The sequence below is a fragment of the Dreissena polymorpha genome, chromosome 8 (assembly GCF_020536995.1).
Source record: "Dreissena polymorpha isolate Duluth1 chromosome 8, UMN_Dpol_1.0, whole genome shotgun sequence".
NCBI classification, from domain to species: Eukaryota; Metazoa; Mollusca; class Bivalvia; order Myida; family Dreissenidae; genus Dreissena; species Dreissena polymorpha.
Genome location: NC_068362.1, coordinates 8,809,479 through 8,832,634, shown reverse-complemented (window position 1 = coordinate 8,832,634; position 23,156 = coordinate 8,809,479). Strand labels below are relative to the sequence as shown.

The window sequence follows — 23,156 nt, the reverse complement described above, 5'->3', positions numbered from 1 at the left end:
AATACTTTTTTGTTTGATATGTTTGGAATAACTTAACTGTGAATTATCCCAGTATATAAAATGGAGCTCAAATGTCTGGTTCTATTTTTTCAAAAATTGATAATGTGTTGTGCATTTCGTGCAATTTGGAGGTACGACCTAGACAACATGCGGTTACATGCGAAGTTTGTGAACGTTGGCAGCATCGGCTTTGTGGAACTGGTTAGTTTAATTTTATTTGTCAATTGTATATAATAAAAACATCTCAATAAAATATAACTATTCAGTTTTTATTCTTTTATCATTATTGATAGCTATAATCATTTATAATAAACTATTTGGAACTGGTGAGTATGTAAACTCTAAATTATAATGTACACAGTATAAAGTGCATCATTTATTATTTTATATATAAGCTGAATATATTAAATTTATAAATTATTTGTACATTAATATGTGTATTATAATCATTAAGATTATGAGATTTTGAGTGTAACTTCTTGCGTTGTTTATGGTTCTTTCATTCAGCAATATAGAACCACCGTCTTTCGGATTATCTTATTTCTTGTAATCTTGTCGATCTCTGCATAGGCAAATACATTTAAAATTCATATAAACATCATTAAATCTCAATAAAAACATCATCAATATTCAATTTACTAAACTGATCAACTTCCAATAATTCTCGCGTGTATTGCACTGTGTGAAGTAGCAACTGGCCTTTATTGATCGTTGTCGATTAATTAAGAGATTAAAGAGATAACGGTCTGTGTTAATTGATTGATTGAGTGTCGTATTAACCTAATATAGTTAACATTGAGAACAATTAATAGATCATATAGAAATTAGTTATGTAGAATATGATTATTAAGTTGAAACTATTATACTAAAGTGTATACTAAATATTGATGCATGCATAAATCATGTTTATAAAACAGAACTGTTATTATTAATTTTTTTAGAAATTATCTTTAATATGATTATTAGCGTATGATTAAGTAAATAAACATAAATTATGCAAATGAAACAGAGCTGTATATTTTAAATTGTGTAGAAATTGGCCTCAAAGAAAATGTTCAATATAATAAATACATTAAGGTATAAGATTATTATTATTTAATTATATAAATATCAAAACGGTAAGCAGCGCAACTTAAAGGCCAATTTCGTAAATTATGTAAACGGTCTCCAAATGGAGAGATAAAATGTCAATTTTTATTATAACCTTAGTCGATTTCATCCGCCTTTTCAATTAAAAAGACCATTTATTGTCATAGTGCTGTCCAACCACAAGGCCTTCACCTTCTCTGTGGAATACGGAACTTGGTATGATATGAGCGGACTGCACATGTCAATCTGGGACAATACTTTATTCGCATGCATTTAGCCCAGTTTTCCCAGAACATCACTCATAAATAATACACACAAGCCTTATGCCGTCATATGTCAGTGTAGTAATGTTGAATATATTGCATAATTGCCTGTTAAAAATGGCAAATGTTCTTAAAGTAAAAAAAAATACGTGTCAATACATGAAGTTATAGGAAATAAAATAGGAGCAACGACATCTCGTGTTCGCTACGCAATTCCAATTAAATCTGCTACAGATCGCGACACGATGGTTCATGGACGGAACGTTCAAGGTACGAAACAAAGGAACATAATTATATTAACTTCTTAATAAATGTTTGTTTTAAGTATTACAATCGGTTAATGCATTAAAAAACATAAGTAGAAAATGTTTGTGTGTGTTTTGTTTTGCTTCAGGTAGTGAAAGACCCGTTCAAGAGCAGGGTCCAGCTGTTAAGCATTCATGCATTCATCCACAAGGACGGGAAGCTGAAGCAGTAGCCACTTGTGTTCGCACTGATGTCGCGGAAAACGGAGGCCGTGGAACAGCTGTTCTGCGCGCCATCCGTGACAGGGTTCCAAACTTGTCAGTTGAAAACATCGTCCTGGACTTTGAGAAAGGTGAGAGCAAAGAAAAAACAAAACAAAACAAATGTATTTTTGTATTAAGTAAGATATAAACTTAAAACAAACAAATCATTGATAATTTAAAATTTAAATACATTTTAGAATTTTTTGCTCTACTTACAGCTGCATGGAAAGGGATCCGCGAAGTATTTCCTTTAGTTAGCATAAAAGTATGTGTCTTTCACTGAGTGCAGTCTGTGTGGCGGAAAGTGCAGAGTTAGGCCTAGCTACCGCCTACCGAAACAACCAGGCCATCCACCAGTATGTTCGGCAGTTGATGGCGTTGCCGTTCCTGCCTGCCGGACACATAACCGAGACGTTCCACCAGCTTCAGGCCCGTGCAAACTCCGTCCAACTGACGCAGCTTGTGGACTACGTCAATCGTCAATGGATAAACAACGCCATCTTTCGGGTGGAAGATTGGAGCGTCTTCAGGCGTTCGATGAGAACAAATAATGATGCAAAAGGTAATTGCAATATAAAATTGATTTTTTTATTATTTCATTATGCAATTATTTTCAATTTGCTATTGAATTTGTTAAATAACACACGCAAATCTTAAATCATGTTTGCATTGATTTCAGACTAGCATCATCGACTCAACAGCCAGGCACATCATGGCGCAGTGCCCTTCTACGTGCTGGTACCAGCCCTGCGCAAGGAAGCCGAGATGGTGGACATCATCGTGCAGTCTTCCGACCTGGAGCGTGATTTAGGGCGAACAGAAATAAGGGCGAACGGACCCGGATTCAAATCTTACGACATCTTAGCTGCGATTTCTTTGATAAAACGGTTCGCAGTACTTACGATAAGCGTACGACAAAATCATAAGAATCTTACGTAAGATCACGCTGAGATCTGTTGATAAAACGGCCTCCCGGCCCCGATATAATCGCGGGGTCAATCGTGTGTAGCGGTGGGTTGATAGCCAGCTGTGGGTAATAGTGTTGTGCACCGGCGTCATATCCAGTAAGAATGCGAATAGAACTCCTTAATGTTGTTTAAACCTAGACATTTTTGCTCCATTGTATAGAATGCATTAAGTTTATTGTGGTCATATCAGATAGTTGAATCATAACGCTTTAAAAATCGCTGAATTTAGTTTTAATTTATTTTAAATCGATTGTTTCTAAAGCTCTTCCCTTATTGTCATGCTCTCGAGTCCGTTTCTTAGGAAGAACCAGTACTTAGTGTTGATAGTGTTGAAATATTAAGAATTCACCCAGAGTGGGGATCGTACCTAGGATCTCGTGAGAGTCATGCGGACACCATATACACTACGTGACAGTCAGGTGGACACCATATACACTACGTGACAGTCAGGCGGACCCGATAAACACTACGTGACAGTCATGCGGACACCATATACACTACGTGACAGTCAGGTGGACACCATATACACTACGTGAATGTCAGGCGGACCCGATAAACACTACGTGACAGTCAGGCGGACACCATATACACTACGTGACAGTCAGGCGGACCCGATATACACTACGTGACAGCCAGGCGGACCCGATATACACTACGTGACAGTCAGGCGGACCCGATATACACTACGTGACAGTCAGGTGGACACCATATACACTACGTGACCGTCAGGCGGACACCATATACACTACGTGACAGTCAGGCGGACCCGATATACACTACGTGACAGTCAGGCGGACCCGATATACACTACGTGACAGTCAGGCGGACACCATATACACTACGTGACAGTCAGGCGGACACCATATACACTACGTGACAGTCAGGCGGACACCATATACACTACGTGACAGTCAGGTGGACACCATATACACTACGTGACAGTCAGGCGGACCCGATATACACTACGTGACAGTCAGGCGGACACCATATACACTACGTGACAGTCAGGCGGACCCGATATACACTACGTGACAGTCAGGCGGACCCGATATACACTACGTGACAGTCAGGCGGACCCGATATACACTATGTGGCAGTCAGGCGGACCCGATATACACTACGTGACAGTCAGGCGGTACCGATATACACTACGTGACAGTCAGGCGGACCCGAAATACACTACGTGACAGTCAGGCGGACACCATATACACTACGTGACAGTCAGGCGGACCCGATATACACTACGTGACAGTCAGGCGGACACCATATACACTACGTGACATTCAAGCGGACCCGATATACACTACGTGACAGTCAGGCGGATTCGATATACACTACGTGACAGTCAGGCGGACCCGATATACACTACGTGACAGTCAAGCGGACACCATATACACTACGTGACAGTCAGGCGGACCCAATATACACTACGTGACAGTCAGGCGGACCCGATATACACTACGTGACAGTCAGGCGGACCCGATATACACTACGTGACAGTCAGGCGGATCCGATATACACTACGTGACAGTCAGGCGGACCCGATATACACTACGTGACAGTCAGGCGGACCCGATATACACTACGTGACAGTCAGGCGGACCCGATATACACTACGTGACAGTCAGGCGGACTCGAAATACACTACGTGACAGTCAGGCGGACCCGATATACACTACGTGACAGTCAGGCGGACCCGATATACACTACGTGACAGTCAGGCGGACCCGATATACACTACGTGACAGTCAGGCGGACCCGATATACACTACGTGACAGTCAGGCGGACCCGATATACACTACGTGACAGTCAGGCGGACCCGATATACACTACATGACAGTCAGGCGGACCCGATATACACTACGTGAAAGTCAGGCGGACCCGATATACACTACGTGACAGTCAGGCGGACCCGATATACACTACGTGACAGTCAGGCGGACCCGATATACACTACGTGACAGTCAGGCGGACCCGATATACACTACGTGACAGTCAGGCGGACCCGATATACACTACGTGACAGTCAGGCGGACCCGATATACACTACGTGACAGTCAGGCGGACCCGATATACACTACGTGACAGTCAGGCGGACACCATATACACTACGTGACAGTCAGGCGGACCCGATATACACTACGTGACAGTCAGGCGGACCCGATATACACTACGTGACAGTCAGGCGGACCCGATATACACTACGTGACAGTCAGGCGGATCCGATATACACTACGTGACAGTCAGGCGGACCCGATATGCACTACGTGACAGTCAGGCGGACCCGATATACACTACGCCACCGCAATCTCTTAAACTCGATGTTTTTAAATTGGTGAGTTCCTTGTACCGGCGTTTGATTGTCAAGTGTCAAAGGTAAGAAAACTCTCTTTGTTATTAATTCATGCGTTTCGTACGATTTGTTCTCCTTTAGGTGTAAACAACAATTTACTTGCATAATTATACATCGGATAAACTGAACTAAACAAAAACTGATAATACTTCACACCGGTTGACAGTCTTTTTTCAAATTAAGGACAATGCGAAATTGATAATTATAACAGCATATCAGGTCAGAGTCGAGACCAGATAAGTTAATACTCAAACCAAACGACTTTAAGGTTTAACGTCCAGGTTCCGTATTTCTTTTTATACTTAAAATAAAGTGTAGTGTGAGACTCAATAAAAATAGCCTTTATTTTTCACACATACAGGCTTACACTGGTGCTTATTTCATTATCATATTGTTCTTAAAGGGATCTTTTCACGCTTTGGTAAATTGACAAAATTGTAAAAAGTTGTTTCAGATTCGCAAATTTTCGTTTTAGTTATGATATTTGTGAGGAAACAGTAATACTGAACATTTACCATGGTCTAATATAGCCATTATATGCATCTTTTGACGATTTTAAAACCTAAAAATTATAAAGCGTTGCAACGCGAAACGATTGAATAATTTGGAGAGTTCTGTTTTTGCCGTTAAATTTTGTGAAACTACGAAGATTGCTTATATAAGGTATAAAATACGTCAAGTATGTGTACTTGGCGGAATAGCTCAGTAGGCTAAAGCATTTTTACTTCAGGACTCTGGCAGGACTCCAGGGGTCACTGGTTCGAATCCTGCTCCGGGCAATTTTCTTATCCTTTTTTTAATTTTATTCTTGATTTTTTACTGGAGCTTTTACGATCCAATGTTTACATTTATCAATATAAAGCATTTAATGAATAAGTTAAAAAATGCCAAAATCTGTGAAAAGGCCCCTTTAATAAAGAACTATATAATTAAATGCATTTAGTACCACGCAAGACTTGGCTATCAATAAGTTTTAGCACGTGGTAGTTTTAAGAATAATCTATTTTTAGACTTATGTCTACGGATTGGTTTGTGAATACAGGCCCGGGTTTGTTTTCAAAGCCTCGCCTCACGCAACTTAAAGTTATTATTCTCTACAACAGATGTGGTAATGGTCTGTTGCCATCTAGTAGCCATTACTGAGCTGAGTGTTCTTCACCTATCTTTACATAGCATTATTCACGTCCCACGAAAAGGGTCCAAATGCCATATGCGGCTACTGTAGCTTCAGACCAGACTGCGCTATAGCGAAGTGGGTAGCTCCTGACCAGACTGTGCGGATGCTCAGTCGCATATGACATAAGACCCCGTTTTGCATGACGCGGACAACAAGTAGGCAGCTTATACGGCAATACGACAAAGGCGTTCCAATTGTACCAATGGATACCGGTAACTTATAATAGCTGGTATGGGGATGTGCTCTTGCTACCCTGCGGCTAACTAATATGCTAAACTCTGGGAAACCTGGCTTAATGCTTGTGCGAAGTGTCGTTCCAGCTTAGCCAGTGCAATCTACAAAGGTTATTCAAGAACGACAATTATCAGCCTTAACTTGATTAGCGTTAAGAAGAGACTTCCTTTAAACGAAAATAATAAGTGGACATTTTCTCCCAGATTTTCATGTGCGGACTGACCAGGCTATTCTGGAATGACATTTTACGCATTTTACGCACATTCATTAAGCTAAGTTTTCGCAAAACGCGACTGAAATTCTAACAGGTATGGGGATATGCACGTGCTACCTCGCGGCCTTCATAACGGTCAACTGGGTATTCCATAAGGATCCAGGGGTCCCGTTGGTCTGCCTCACCATTGGCTCGGGCCTGGGCCAGGTCGTCGTGCCGTATCTGTATGAGGTGTTCATTGAGACCTTCGCCATGTCGGGCGTGTTCATCATGGTGGCCGGAATCTCCCTCGAGTGTATACCATTTGGCTTGATTATTCTGTGTTCCAAAGAGTATTATGTGACGGCGAAAGAAGCCAGTTCAAACCGTAACTTATCAGAGTAACTGGCGGCGGAAATTGCTGAACGATAATCGGAAATAACCGATCATCAAAATCATCCTATTTTTGCACTAAATCTGTTTTTTAGCAGTTTAAGTTCAATGTCATTATAGTATATTCCTTAAAATATTTTTTTGACTAAACTTTTATGTTGGCCTTAAAAATACTTCTGATGATAATTTGGAAAGGTTATAAGGTCGAGTCCTGCAGAAGGCGGGTCTTATTAGGCATCGCTGACCATGAACATGACAACATTGTTAAGGATTAGTGGTCACATCAATGTGTTTCTTATGGAATAATTGCTAGAGTACCCAAGAAATGCGTTTATTTTTCCTGTGAACGACGGAGTGTACTACGGGGAATACATAATTGAGTCGCTTTTCGTAAAAACCGGTTTGATGAATGTGCGTAGAGAATATTTCCATAGAAGCCAGTGCAGTCCGCATAGGCTATTCATTGACGACACTTTACGCTTTTATGGATTTTTTATATATAAATGCATTCTCTTTGAAACTATCATCTATTCTATCGTCATCTAGTCACAGACTCGCCTAAGCAATCCGCAAAGTCTAAAACGGGACAAAGCTTCACGAACATGCATGAAGTCAAGTTTTGTCAGAGCGCGGCTCATACGTTATGTAAATAAACATTGGCAGCATTATCTACTCGATCCCATAGCAAATATCACCTTTTTGGAAATACGTGTACAATTTTGCATTTCTTTCTTCATCAAGACAAAGTCAATTTTAACAGGTAGTGAAATTAATGCAATTTAAATCCTTATACATACACATCGATGAACTGTCTTTGAAAATTGTCAATTGTGTATGCATTTATGTTATATGTTATGTCTTTCTTTACCCATAGGCGGTCAACCAACCTGTGCTGTTACCCTTTGCAAGGATCTCTTTATTTGGATTCTGCTGACGAACTCTTTGCTGATAGCACTCACTGGTCAGTATTTAAAGGGACATGTGCACAGTCTTCTTATTTAAAAAAAAAACAAAAACAACAAAATATATGAACTATGTTTACAAATAAATCAATAATATTGTTATTTGTTGTAACTTCTTATATTGGCAAGCAAAAACTTGGATTAAAAAGTATCGCTGTCCACTGGGTTCATACCTTCTTGTTAAGCAAAATCCAAAAGCATTAACACTGCTCCACGCTGCCTTTTGTACTAATGAGCGAAACACTATAATACTAATTTACGCATTGCCAACTAATCGAGCAAAAGCGTTACAAACGCTTTATAATTTTTCCGATTTCGTATTATGTGTATCCTTTAATGAGCAAATGTTTGAATCATTTTTTTTCGTCAAGAGCGTTATTTTGCTTATTTAAACATAAAGCATACATTTTTTAATAGATAACAATAGTTGTGAACATCGTCATTTAGGCTTACTGTGAAATAGTCCGTTTAACACAAAACAAAAGGCATTAGCGCATATCGTACAATGTCGAACACACGTATACAATTATAATACTTACTTGTTTGACCTACATAATCGGCGAGGCAAAAGTTCCAATATCATATACCCGAAATATTTAGTTTGGCATCATCAATGCTAAACTAAATAACTAAATAACTAAATACAAAATAATCAATCATTTATACCATGCGTGCTCATTCATTCATTTAGTCCCTGACAAAATAGGCTACCGACATATCAACTTTATACCAAAACGTTTCGTGGGAAGATTTTCATAAAAACGCACAAATATAAATGTGCGGTTCGAATGATTAGACACAAAACTGCGTCTCTCTATAATGCTAGCATTCCACATACTTAGAGAATAAAAACTAATATTTAATGTATATTATAGAAAAAAGATGGTGCATACTAGTAATTAAGATCTTTTGATGTATAATTAATATCAAAGTACACACAAGTGCAGTATTCAAATTATTGCAATACGTATTTCCTACACGCCCTATATTCTGCAAATAACACCATACGTATATAAAATGATATAACATTTGCTATATAATATGCTATGTAAAATGTATGCAATACGTATATATGCATTAAATACATAACACACATTTCACGCACGTGGATAAGCGAAAAACAACTGAAAAGCAACCATCAACGATTTAACCTTTGTTTTCTATTTACATTTTTAGAATCCTAAATGGTCAATCTTTATTTTCAAAATACGCTTATACGCTGAATATCTTTTGATTTATGAGCCTCGGTCTAAGAAAAGTGGGTTTAATGCATTTTCGTTAAGTGTCGTCCCAGATTAGCCTGTACAGTCCGCACATATAAGTTCTGTGCAGAGGCTCATATGTTTCTTGTTAGAACTGCAAGACAAGCTAATGAGCGTGTCTGTCTCTGCGTAAAAAAGTTTGTATTATTTTCATTTATTGAAGTTAGCAATATTTGATTTATGATATATTTATATTTAAAATGCAGTATATGTTAATAATGGACATTCCTTTTTCCTTGTTCAACGTCATGTGTTGGGTTAGATTGCATAAATAAAATGTTGACATAAAAATCGGATATGGTCGCTTTAAACAGATAAAACGTTGAAAAAATTACACTCGTATAAACTTTCAGATTAAGTAACGACGAAATAAGAGGCGTTTGCCATTGAATTTAATTTTGTTTAGATGTCAAAAACTCAGTCATGTACACTATCGGGAAATTACCCTTAATTGTTCAGGTTTGATGGACACATTGTTTGGTCCTGCAACAAAAAAGTGAAAACGTGTGGGTATCGATTGAATCGATTCCTTATTATTTCCATGAAGTTAACAAGTTTTTATTTATTAAACCATTACAATATATTTCATTAATTTGATTCAACATTCATCTGTCATTTTCATATGTTGGTTTAAGATTTAAAAAAACATGTTGACATTAGTAATCTTATATTCTCACCTAAAGAAACGTACATTTTCGTTTAGAGAAGATTTCTGCCATTGGGCCTAGTGCAGGCACGTATGGCAATTAAGGCGAACAAGAACGACGCCAATCAAAATCGAGATCATGAAAAGCGCCGAACTTCTAAAACAAACTGGTATTTTCATAAACGAAGACCTAACAAAGATCAATGCAGATTTTCTTACATCATTTCGCCTTAAAAAGTCTGACTTTGTGGAGGGGCCAGGCCTTGATACGGAAAACTATTCGTACGCAAGAGTGAACAAGAGCGCAAAGAACTATTTTCTTTTGAAAAATTCAAACTTTGGTTGGTAAAGCCATTGTCAAACAAAAAAGGGTGACAACCAGAACAACGTACGCCCGGAAAGTGTCAGATTGAAGCAACTCAAGACTCAACGGAACATAAACCGTTGGCAATAATTTCTGGTCCCGGATATGGCGACCTCTTCGAGGTTTAAGCCAAACGCGTTGCCCCTTATCGAAATGTTGCGTTTGAAACGATTACATGTAACTGTGTATTTGTAACAATTAAATTTAACTTTCAACACAAACAACCAGACGCACACACATGCACGCACAGTTCCATGCAACCACCCTCCCCACACGCACGCACGAAAGCACTATCATACATAAGGATTCACTCACACACACTTAAACAAACAGACATTAAATGAAGCCTTCCTACACCAACGCGCATTTGGTTAAACAACGCGCTACGGACGAAGGTTCAACGAACGATGTGAGCATGTCGCCCTAACGACGGGTGCACGCGTTAACTGAAGTGCTTGCGCTAATGTCTGTTTGTTGGGCTTGCAGCGTCAATGCGATCGAGACAAAGACGCATACTCGACGGATGTCCAACGCATATTGTTATCACGAGTGTTCGTTTTGTGGTCATAATTACGCCGTTGCATTTTTTTCAACTAGCAAATAATTAAACTATGTTTGTTGGTCATTTTGGTAAAAAAAACTCACTTCGTATTGACTGTGTCCAATTAATTGATTTAGTGTATTATTTTTATTTCAAGTAACAAAGAAATCAATACGAATAAACTTATGAAATGAAAAATCATACAGTTTCATCAGCTGTGGAAATTATAGTTGACATAAACTGCCAAAAACAAGCAATAAACCATTCCTAGTAAAACGTTCAAATCTATTTGTAGAAGGGCCAACCCAAAATAGTCGTTTAGACCAATTTTATGTGTATACTGACTATACAATTAAGGATGTTCGATCGTTTTGTGAAAATTTTCAAAATATCCGGAATGCTATAATTTTTTGTATGGTGATTTATGAATCTGTATCTGAAATTAATATAAAATAAAAAAGAGAGGTCACCGTGAATAATTTTGAGATAACGAAGGTTTTTAAATGCCATGTGCGTTTGAAAAAAGGTCATTTTTGCGGGGCATAAATTTGGGGGTACGGTAAAATGTTTTTGTGTAATACATTTAAAATGGCATAATAGTATTGAGATTGCATTAGATTAGCAACTGTAACATGTGTATTATCATAGTGAACAGTTTTAAAACCAAAAATTATGGAAATCGTAAAAAATAATGAGAAATAAGTATGACTAGTTTTTTGTTTGTTTTGAATTTTTTATTGCACAGTTCAAAATAGATAACATGCAACACAGATACATATTTCTGTTGATGTAATATTCATATTCATTTGAAGTTCTCAATAAATAAAGTAAACTAGCTAAGCATTAAAATGAAGTAAAGAAATCGATAGGTCACCGTGGATTTTTATTTGCTATAGACATTTTAATATGGACGTAATTTCAAAAATACAATGACTAACATTGTAATAGTAATTAAAACATATCTATATAATAACTGCTCCATAACAATCAAATTATCAACTGAAATGTGATACACGTAGAAATATTTATAATGTATATTGTTATGAAAATATTTCAGATGTAACAACTGTAAAAACAATGTTGATGTTCAAATAAACATCTTAAATTACCCCACCCACCTGTTACCCATGTTGTTGGTTGTAAATTGAGCATATGTATTAGGTATTTTAAAATTATTTTTAAAACTGTGTGATGTGTATTTAAAGACAAGAGGCCATGATGGCCCTGTATCGCTCCACTGCTGAAAAAAAGACTGAAACAAATATTCTCCGCATGTGCAGATACTTAAATATAGGCCCTATTTAAGCACATGTACAATTTTGTGACCACCTTGGCTGGGTCAAATTTAACCCCAGGGGCATAATTTGAGCAAACTTTGTAGAGGACTACTATATCTCACTCCATACAAAATGTGCTGGCCCTAAGTCTTAGATGTAGAGTTAAGGACAAGAATATTTTTAAAGTTTTCATAAAATAAGCAAGATACAAGCGTATATAATGTTCAATTTTGTGACCTGCGGGTCAGGGTCAAATTTGACCCAAAGTAACAAACTTGGTAGATGACTATAAGATGTTCCTGCATACCAAATTTGGTAGCCATAGTCAGAATGGTTTTCGACAAGATTTTTAAAGATTTCACAAAATAGGCGCTTTATAAGCGTTTATTAAATTTTGTGACCCCCAGCGGCAGGGTCAAAGTTGACCCCAGAGGCATTATTTGAACAAATTTGGTTGAGGTTTATAAGATGTCACTACACACCAAATTTGGTAGCCCTAGGCCCAATAGATATGGACAATTTTTTTTCACAAATAAAGCACTTTATAAGCATATGTTCAGTTTTGTGACCCCCGGGGCAGTTTCAAATTTAACCCAAGGGGCATAATTTGAACAAACTTGGTAGAGAACTATTACATGTCATTACATACCAAATTTGGTAGCCCTATGCCATACTAATATGAACAAGAAGATTTTTAAAGTTTTCACAAAAAATGCCTAATATAAGCATATGTTCAATTTTGTGACCCTCAGGGCAGGGTCAAACTTGACCCTAGGGGCATAATTTGAACAAACTTGGTAGAGGACTATAAGATGCCACTACATACCAAATTTGGAAGCCCAAGGCCCAATGGTTATGGACGAAAAAATATGTGAAGTTTTCACAAAATAGACCCTATATAAGCATATGTTCAATTTTGTGACCGCGGGGCAGGGTCAAATTTGACCCCAGGGGCATAATTTGAACAACGTTGAAAGAGGAACATTCCTGAGAAATTTCATCACAATTGGACCAGTAGTTTAGGAGAAGAAGATGTTTAAAGGAAACGTTCAGGCACGCACGCACGACGGACACAGAATCATAACATAAGCCCCGCTGGCCTTTGGCCAGTGAAGCTTAAAACAACAAAGAATACAATAAGCTGGGCAATTATGTTTCACACACCATCTGTGGTTTAATGCACTGCCAAAAATATCTTACAACTTCGGTGAAACATGAGAAATACAACTGACATAAGAATCACAACTATGTTCGTCATCGAGAAGGAAAAACAATGATGTAACAGCTATTAGATTTCAAAGCTTATCTATATACAAGATGCAAATTACAATTGGTTAGATGTCAGGCAACAAATAACTCGCTATTGTACATATTATTTTCTCTGATTTTGTTACTCTGATTTGTCCGTTTGTAACCTCTGAAAGGGGGCTCCTCAAACCACTCAGTCCGTTTCTTTTTGATACAGGACTCAAATGTTTAAGTTGAAATCCACTTCCTGCAACTTTCCTTGCAACACCTTGACTTATAACTTTTGTATCAATTATGGTTTGTAAAGATTTGATGTTGGAAGCAACATTTAGCTACACATTGTATGTTAACACTGTTCGGTAAAAGCTGAATGAATATTTGTTAACAATTTTTGGTCACGAGGAACAGAGTTCACTAACTTTTGTAAAGCTAAAATATCCTGTATAGCGCCATGTGCCATGTATAATTCACCAATGACGTCTTTAACTAAATGTTCCCGCTTATATGATTTCATATTTGGTAATATTTCCTTTAACATTTTTAAGTATCTAAAAAGCCACAAATATTTTGCTGAAACTCAAACATTTTTCAACAAGTATGGATAGCACGGAGAAACACTTTACAATCAAAAGACTCTATATTATGCCCAACTAAAATAATTGGTGAACATTTCTGTAAGAATGTTATAAAACTTGTCAATGCAGATTTGATGGGGACAGCTGTTACTGTTTGTCTCTTGACAAGCATAGAGTCGCTAACAACTGTCACTCCAGTTATTTCTGACGCTTGCAAGGATATCTTCTGACCAGTTGAATGCACTGCAGCTATCTGAATTATGTGAGAAGTGTGCTCTGAAAAAACAAAACAAAAATTTTAAATAGAAATTGCACAAAATCCATTTTAGCCCCGTTAATCACAGAGCCCTGGGTCGCTCCCCCAAGTACAATGTAAACTTCTTAAAATACATTTGAAGTGTTTACAATAAATATAAAAGGGAAAAACATTGCCCCCCACCAGGACAGGACTTTTTTTGAAGCTTAATGTGAACAATCGTAGAAGAGGTTCCTTCACATTCATTCTCTATGCATTGTGGTTTAAGAGAATTTTCAGTTGAAGGGTTATTGATCGGAAACAATTTTCACACTTATTGTGACCTTTGACTAAGTGACCATAATTTAAATGGGGGTTATATACTGTCCAATCCCTATGCACATGGAGAGTAAAAAGCCAATCAGTGAAAAAGTTGACAAATTATTGATCGGAAACTTAATGATCTACCCACAGACAAACATCCAGCAAAACAATATTAACTCTCTCTTCCAAGGGGGGCATAATAACTGTTATTATGAAAATTGAAACGCCCTTTTCTTCCATTCATGGATATATCAAAGTAAGTTGTAGGCATCTAATGATCTTATGTATTCATAAATCTGAAGAAGCGAAGAGAATAGTGTTTAAATTCTTAAACGATGCACAATAATATACTAAAGCCAGTTGTGGGTAATGTAACATTGCATCATCTAAGTGGTATTTACTATCATTTTATCAATAAAGATTAAGAATGATGTATTATATGAAAGCAAAATGAGAAATTAGTCTGAACATAACTCTTGTTGCAATTCAATCATATGCTAGGTTGACCAACAATTCACACGATATCTCTGACACATTGAGTTACTCAGCAGTAGCAGGTTGAATTATGTTATACATGTAAGTAAATATGTAAATTTTTTAATAGAAGTTCAACTTTGGAGATTTAGAGTACCTAAATACCTGAATTGGACCAAGATAAACTTCTGTATGTGCAACACTGTGAATAAGGAATATGTTAAAAATAAACTTTACCTAACCCTCTTGTTTCCAAATCAAAGAAAACAAATTCCTTCCCAGTAGTGTCTAGCCCTGCTGGACCAGGCTTGGGTATAGGTGGGGGTATAGTTGTAACTTCAACGTCTTGGTCCTCTATGTTTGAACTGTATGTTGGTCCCGCTTGTACTTCTTGCACTGTCCTTTGAATGCCTGAACAGAAAAACAGAATTTCAAATTGGAAAATTTGCTTGCACCTTCATGGGTTATCTCCGATTTTTATTTAAAGAAATGATTACACAGCACATTAATGTTTTTACAATAATCAATTTACAAACATTAGCATATGCTTTTAAATGATACTACTACTTTGCATATATAATTGATGGATCTATTGATACAATCTACAACAAGAAATGTGTCCACACGACACGGATGCCCCAAACTCCAACTTTGTAACTATATAAAAAAATAATCCATACAATTGTAAGAAACCCAGTTTGGTGAAGATCGGATGAAAACTACTTGAATTAGAGAGCAGGCACGAAAAGTGTGAGGGACTGACCGACCCACGGACAGTGCGAAAACTATGTCGCCAATTGGGGGCATACAAATGAAGAATACTGTGTTTTAAATATAAAATGCCCATAATTAAAAATACCGTTCGAGTTTTAAGTCTTATGCGTCACTGTTTTGCTGCACGAGTAACAGTTATAGCCTTTCTTTTTTGTGCTGAAGGTCATGGAGAAGGGCCAGTTTCGATGTGAAAGTCCCAGGTGAAACACCCAGTTTTTGATTTACCTGAAACAGATTGCAGTAAATGACAGAACAGTTGACAATGCACAATGCTAGAATATGCTTATGCGGAATAAAATAATATGAAATAATGTCACTAATTTACAAAAGTTACAACATTTTATAAGACCTAGTGATCTACATACACACAAATAATAATTAATTCAAGCCCTTTATTTTCAAAACCAATACGTATTTGACAAATTGAGAATATTTATGTTTTGTAAACTTGTAAAATTTCATATTTATTACCGGTATTAATAACTAGGACTGCAGGAAGAAAATAAACTTATGTCACTTTAAAATATACATGTTTAACTAAGGACAACCATTCACATTCTACTGTAATTGTGTTTACAGGCAGTAAATCAGACAAAATATGAAGGAAAAATATAGCAAGTACAATATTAAAAATGTATGCATGTAGAATACACGCGAATTACTTAGAGATAACTATCTGAATGTATTCAAAAGTATCAGTAATTTAGACAATAAATCATGATATAATGCACCAATGAACCAAAAAGACAAAGAAGTCTTACCCAAATGCAAGCTTTGTGATCATGTCATAAACTCTGCCATGTTTCCGTCCAGTAGCCACATTATTTACTGCACCACAATTGCTAAACTGTATGTCCAAAACACATGCCTGTCCGAAATCCCTGCTTTCTACAGTGTTAAGTAAATTCATGGGCACTTGACAAGCACTGCATGCTAAAAGCGATTCGGTCAATGTGTCGAGTTCAACGACACGTCTACCAATTTTATATCCAACTAGCATCGCTGTTGTCACATGTGGTCACGCTTACCGACGAACCGATAGAAAAATCGTCAAAATAACAGTGGGCATACCGGAAATCCTGATTGTCGGTGGAAATAGTCTTTCTATTGAAATCCACATTGTTCTTTTGAACGTTGTTGTTTTCAATACCTTTTAAGTTTCGTTTTGTATTCCGAATTATATCCAAATTAGACATTTTAAATGAAAATTATTAAGCCAAGTATCTGATTCTCATTGTTGACAAATTATCGTTTCGTTATCAATAGACGCTTGTATTTGCGCAGAAAATAACATCTACAGGTTACAATATAGTAAAAGATTTCCTACACAAATTCAATGTAAATGCAATAACTTTAACGAAAAATAAAGTCAAACTTTTGCGCATAGAGACCCTCATAACCATACCTTTTCTCGAAGAGCATTCCAAGCCGAATTGATTTAAGCAATAAAAAAGATAGGTCACGCGACATGTAAGAAAGAACTCGCCACGAATCAAAAGTCACTGTTTTACGGCCATCTATTTACCGGCTTCTATCCAGTTCATGAGGGTTTCCCGCCATCTGTCAAAGTCTTATGTAGTCTCCAATCTTCAGATAAAAGGGTGAATTTCTAGTAAACAACAATGTTTTCCCTGCCACATGCACACAGAACTATACTAAAATAAAGTCATGGCAAGTGACCCTACAGAGAACCGTGTCTTCAAATAAATGATGTTCATGTTTTTAGAGAGTATAGCATTGCACTCCAAAAAGATTTAGTATATTGTAACCTAAAGGAAAAATATCTTCTGATTAAAATGTGTTTTTCTTGCATATTCTTATCTTCCTATTCATATTGCACACATGTTATAAGTTTGGCTGGATTATCTGTCCGTTTGGCCATTTGTTTTCATATTTTCACACGCAGGTGTTTTCGGTCCATTGAAGGCCATTTTAGGCCTGTTAAAGCTGAAATGTCCCTTTAAGGTTTAAATGTGCTAAGTTCAATATCTGCAACAAAATACCAAAACAAACCAAATGGACATGCACGTGGGGCTTATGCGGGGTGGTGAAAGAATGAATTTGTTAGATATTTTCACTCTAAGCAATTTTGATAATGTCTTTTTTGTGTGTTTTTTTTTAAATCACCCCAAAAATGTCAATTTCAAAGCAAAGAAAATCCAATTTCATCCAAGACAATAAACAAATTAGTACAAATGAGAGATCAAAGATACTTTGAAGAGAAGAAATCAATAAGCTTCCAATAACTTGTTGTTTAGCACCAATAAAAGTGTGAAATCTTGAAACGCGCCTTGTCGCTCGGAGCCCATTTATTTGCCAGAGGCCAATGATATATCCTAGCATATAATGTCATGGGTGCCTTTAAACTGCAGCAGATGGTCAATATGCATTGCCAGCTCTCATTTAGAGGTTCAAGAGAATACAAAATTTCATATTTTGGGCACAAAATAAGTACTTTTGACTATTTTTATGGTGGCAATCTGGGTAAAAAATGGGGATTCAGAACCAAGCGAAAGAAAAAATGCTCATTTTGGGGGTATAGAATGGACGGAAAGGTTAAAATGAACAAGATACATATATGTAGGCAAGTATTTTAAGCTTAGAAATGAGGTTCCATGTAGTAACAGGGGCAGAAAGGCAGCTCAGATCAATGCAGGCTTCCTGAAAGGGGTTTCTAGTACTTCTTTTGGGGACACAGCTTCCCGCAGAATTCTCAACACATCAAACATCATTGATCCATGTCACCTCTGTATGCAAAGACAAGCGAATAAAGTCAATACTGCCCTTAAATCACTGAATGAGAGAAGCATTTACCAAATAAAAAACAAAACTGGTTGCTGAAAGTGCCAAATTTTGTCAAAAAGATCCCTCTAATGTAAACGATGAAGGGGACACTCGCTACAACAATCCTATGTTTAAGTCGGACGCGACATCTTCTCAAGCCGGAACCATGACTGTAAGCATATTGTGAGAAAACAGTACCAAACACAAGCTAATTGTAGGGTAACAAGTAGCAAATCAACTCAGCTGTGCTGCATACATGCTCAGGAACAAGGATAAACATGTTGAGTGTCAACTTCTGCTGCCAACAGAGCAGGAGCTTTACGTGTAAGGACGCGGAATAATCGATACAAACTGCATGGGAATTGCACGACGGCAAGAGTTGAGTGACCACAAAACTGATTAGGACAGTATTTCACACCTTAAGCATCATAAATATGCTTATTTGCCTGTGTACATGATAATAAATTAGTATTATTACCTGTTTTACTATAAACAACCCAATCCTCAAGTGGCCCTCGGCTTAGTCGCAGACATTCTTCTACCTGAAAAAGTCAAAATACCCAATAGAAATAGATATAAAATGAAGAAAGAAACATGCATTTATGTATTTTAAGTGTATTTCTATGAATAATATGAGGTGATAAAGCTTGTTATATGCATGATTGTACTAAATATGAAAGCTGGCTCAGTTAAGCATCTGTTGCACTGTCAAAACTGTAAAAATGTCCGCCATTCCATGTAGGTAAAATGGGGCTCTGTTTGAATGTTCATGCTTTACGCACAAGCTATTGTTGCGTTACTGGATTGCGGAGTCCTTGGCGTTGAATTCTGACTGCATGTAGCACAATAACGCTACACGGTCAACCAAAATGCCTTTGAATTTAAGTCGGAAAGCAATTAAGCCCTTATTTGGCTATACAAGGGTGGGGGGTCAACTTGAAAAACAACTATTCCAGGTCAAATAATCTGAATTCATGCATTTAATGCACTAATTTTCTTCTCTTTTGCTAAGAAATGACCAAAAATCAGCTTTCCCAGTCATATTTTGCACTTGCAGATGATATTACATTTTTTACCTAAAGCTAGTTTAGGTTACAATATAGTAAAAGATTTCCTACACAAATTCAATGTAAATGCAATAACTTTAACGAAAAATAAAGTCAAACTTTTGCGCATAGAGACCCTTATAACCATACCTTTTCTCGAAGAGCATTCCAAGCCGAATTGATTTAAGCAATAAAAAAGTTAGGTCACGCGACATGTAAGAAAGAACTCGCCACGAATCAAAAGTCACTGTTTTACGGCCATCTATTTACCGGCTTTTATCCAGTTCATGAGGGTTTCCCGCCATCTGTCAAAGTCTTATGTAGTCTCCAATCTTCAGATAAAAGGGTGAATTTCTAGTAAACAACAATGTTTTCCCTGCCACATGCACACAGAAATATACTAAAATAAAGTCATGGCAAGTGACCCTACAGAGAACCGTGTCTTCAAATAAATGATGTTCATGTTTTTAGAGAGTATAGCATTGCACTCCAAAAAGATTTAGTATATTGTAACCTAAAGGAAAAATATCTTCTGATTAAAATGTGTTTTTCTTGCATATTCTTATCTTCCTATTCATATTGCACACATGTAATACGTTTGGCTGGATTATCTGTCCGTTTGGCCATTTTTTTCATATTTTCACACGCAGGTGTTTTCGGTCCAAAGAAGGCCATTTTAGGCCTGTTAAAGCTGAAATGTCCCTTTAAGGTTTAAATGTGCTAAGTTCAATATCTGCAACAAAATACCAAAACAAACCAAATGGACATGCACGTGGGGCTTATGCGGGGTGGTGAAAGAATGAATTTGTTAGATATTTTCACTCTAAGCAATTTTGATAATGTCTTTTTTGTGTGTTTTTTTTAAAATCACCCCAAAAATGTCAATTTCAAAGCAAAGAAAATCCAATTTCATCCAAGACAATAAACAAATTAGTACAAATGAGAGATCAAAGATACTTTGAAGAGAAGAAATCAATAAGCTTCCAATAACTTGTTGTTTAGCACCAATAAAAGTGTGAAATCTTGAAACGCGCCTTGTCGCTCGGAGCCCATTTATTTGCCAGAGGCCAATGATATATCCTAGCATATAATGTCATGGGTGCCTTTAAACTGCAGCAGATGGTCAATATGCATTGCCAGCTCTCATTTAGAGGTTCAAGAGAATACAAAATTTCATATTTTGGGCACAAAATAAGTACTTTTGACTATTTTTATGGTGGCAATCTGGGTAAAAAATGGGGATTCAGAACCAAGCGAAAGAAAAAATGCTCATTTTGGGGGTATAGAATGGACGGAAAGGTTAAAATGAACAAGATACATATATGTAGGCAAGCATTTTAAGCTTAGAAATGAGGTTCCATGTAGTAACAGGGGCAGAAAGGCAGCTCAGATCAATGCAGGCTTCCTGAAAGGGGTTTCTAGTACTTCTTTTGGGGACACAGCTTCCCGCAGAATTCTCAACACATCAAACATCATTGATCCATGTCACCTCTGTATGCAAAGACAAGCGAATAAAGTCAATACTGCCCTTAAATCACTGAATGAGAGAAGCATTTACCAAATAAAAAACAAAACTGGTTGCTGAAAGTGCCAAATTTGTCAAAAAGATCCCTCTAATGTAAACGATGAAGTGGACACTCGCTACAACAATCCTATGTTTAAGTCGGACGCGACATCTTCTCAAGCCGGAACCATGACTGTAAGCATATTGTGAGAAAACAGTACCAAACACAAGCTAATTGTAGGGTAACAAGTAGCAAATCAACTCAGCTGTGCTGCATACATGCTCAGGAACAAGGATAAACATGTTGAGTGTCAACTTCTGCTGCCAACAGAGCAGGAGCTTTACGTGTCAGGACGCGGAATAATCGATACAAACTGCATGGGAATTGCACGACGGCAAGAGTTTGAGTGACCACAAAACTGATTAGGACAGTATTTCACACCTTAAGCATCATAAATATGCTTATTTGCCTGTGTACATGATAATAAATTAGTATTATTACCTGTTTTACCATCAACAACCCAATCCTCAAGTGGCCCTCGGCTTAGTCGCAGACATTCTTCTACCTGAAAAAGTCAAAATACCCAATAGAAATAGATATAAAATGAAGAAAAAAACATGCATTTATGTATTTTAAGTGTATTTCTATGAATAATATGAGGTGATAAAGCTTGTTATATGCATGATTGTACTAAATATGAAAGCTGGCTCAGTTAAGCATCTGTTGCACTGTCAAAACTGTAAAAATGTCCGCCATTCCATGTAGGTAAAATGGGGCTCTGTTTGAATGTTCATGCTTTACGCACAAGCTATTGTTGCGTTACTGGATTGCGGAGTCCTTGGCAGTTGAATTCTGACTGCATGTAGCACAATAACGCTACACGGTCAACCAAAATGCCTTTGAATTTAAGTCGGAAAGCAATTAAGCCCTTATTTGGCTATACAAGGGTGGGGGGTCAACTTGAAAAACAACTATTCCAGGTCAAATAATCTGAATTCATGCATTTAATGCACTAATTTTCTTCTCTTTTGCTAAGAAATTACCAAAAATCAGCTTTCCCAGTCATATTTTGCACTTGCAGATGATATTACATTTTTTACCTAAAGCTAGTTTATAAAGGAAAAATATCTTCTGATTAAAATGTGTTTTTCTTGCATATTCTTATCTTCCTATTCATATTGCACACATGTAATAAGTTTGGCTGGATTATCTGTCCGTTTGGCCATTTTTTTTCATATTTTCACACGCAGGTGTTTTCGGTCCAAAGAAGGCCATTTTAGGCCTGTTAAAGCTGAAATGTCCCTTTAAGGTTTAAATGTGCTAAGTTCAATATCTGCAACAAAATACCAAAACAAACCAAATGGACATGCACGTGGGGCTTATGCGGGGTGGTGAAAGAATGAATTTGTTAGATATTTTCACTCTAAGCAATTTTGATAATGTCTTTTTTGTGTGTTTTTTTTTAAATCACCCCAAAAATGTCAATTTCAAAGCAAAGAAAATCCAATTTCATCCAAGACAATAAACAAATTAGTACAAATGAGAGATCAAAGATACTTTGAAGAGAAGAAATCAATAAGCTTCCAATAACTTGTTGTTTAGCACCAATAAAAGTGTGAAATCTTGAAACGCGCCTTGTCGCTCGGAGCCCATTTATTTGCCAGAGGCCAATGATATATCCTAGCATATAATGTCATGGGTGCCTTTAAACTGCAGCAGATGGTCAATATGCATTGCCAGCTCTCATTTAGAGGTTCAAGAGAATACAAAATTTCATATTTTGGGCACAAAATAAGTACTTTTGACTATTTTTATGGTGGCAATCTGGGTAAAAAATGGGGATTCAGAACCAAGCGAAAGAAAAAATGCTCATTTTGGGGGTATAGAATGGACGGAAAGGTTAAAATGAACAAGATACATATATGTAGGCAAGCATTTTAAGCTTAGAAATGAGGTTCC

General features: G+C 37.1%; 1 protein-coding gene and 2 long non-coding RNA genes across 47 annotated transcripts in view; 1 reads left to right on the top strand and 2 right to left on the bottom strand.

The window, feature by feature from the left end:
* The window catches only part of LOC127841291 (uncharacterized), a 462,698-nt gene that overhangs the window by 309,946 nt on the left and 129,596 nt on the right, over positions 1–23,156 (top strand). The gene's annotated exons all lie outside the window — the stretch shown is intronic.
* Positions 14,100–17,131, bottom strand: LOC127841306 (uncharacterized). The gene is made up of 4 exons (XR_008030891.1): positions 16,624–17,131; positions 15,948–16,087; positions 15,326–15,499; positions 14,100–14,331 (listed from the first exon to the last, which is right to left on the bottom strand). It is a non-coding gene; the product is annotated as an uncharacterized LOC127841306 (long non-coding RNA).
* The window catches only part of LOC127841304 (uncharacterized), a 28,637-nt gene continuing 22,644 nt past the window's right edge, over positions 17,164–23,156 (bottom strand). For 18 of the 44 annotated variants that reach the window (XR_008030848.1, XR_008030863.1, XR_008030878.1 and 15 more), the window contains 2 exons: positions 21,699–21,762; positions 17,164–17,449 (listed from right to left, as the gene is read on the bottom strand). This is a non-coding gene — a long non-coding RNA (uncharacterized LOC127841304). Of the gene's footprint in view, positions 17,450–19,121; positions 19,189–19,962; positions 20,025–21,698; positions 21,763–23,156 lie in introns of those variants that run through there. The other 26 variants (XR_008030864.1, XR_008030866.1, XR_008030865.1 and 23 more) reach the window with 5 other exon arrangements.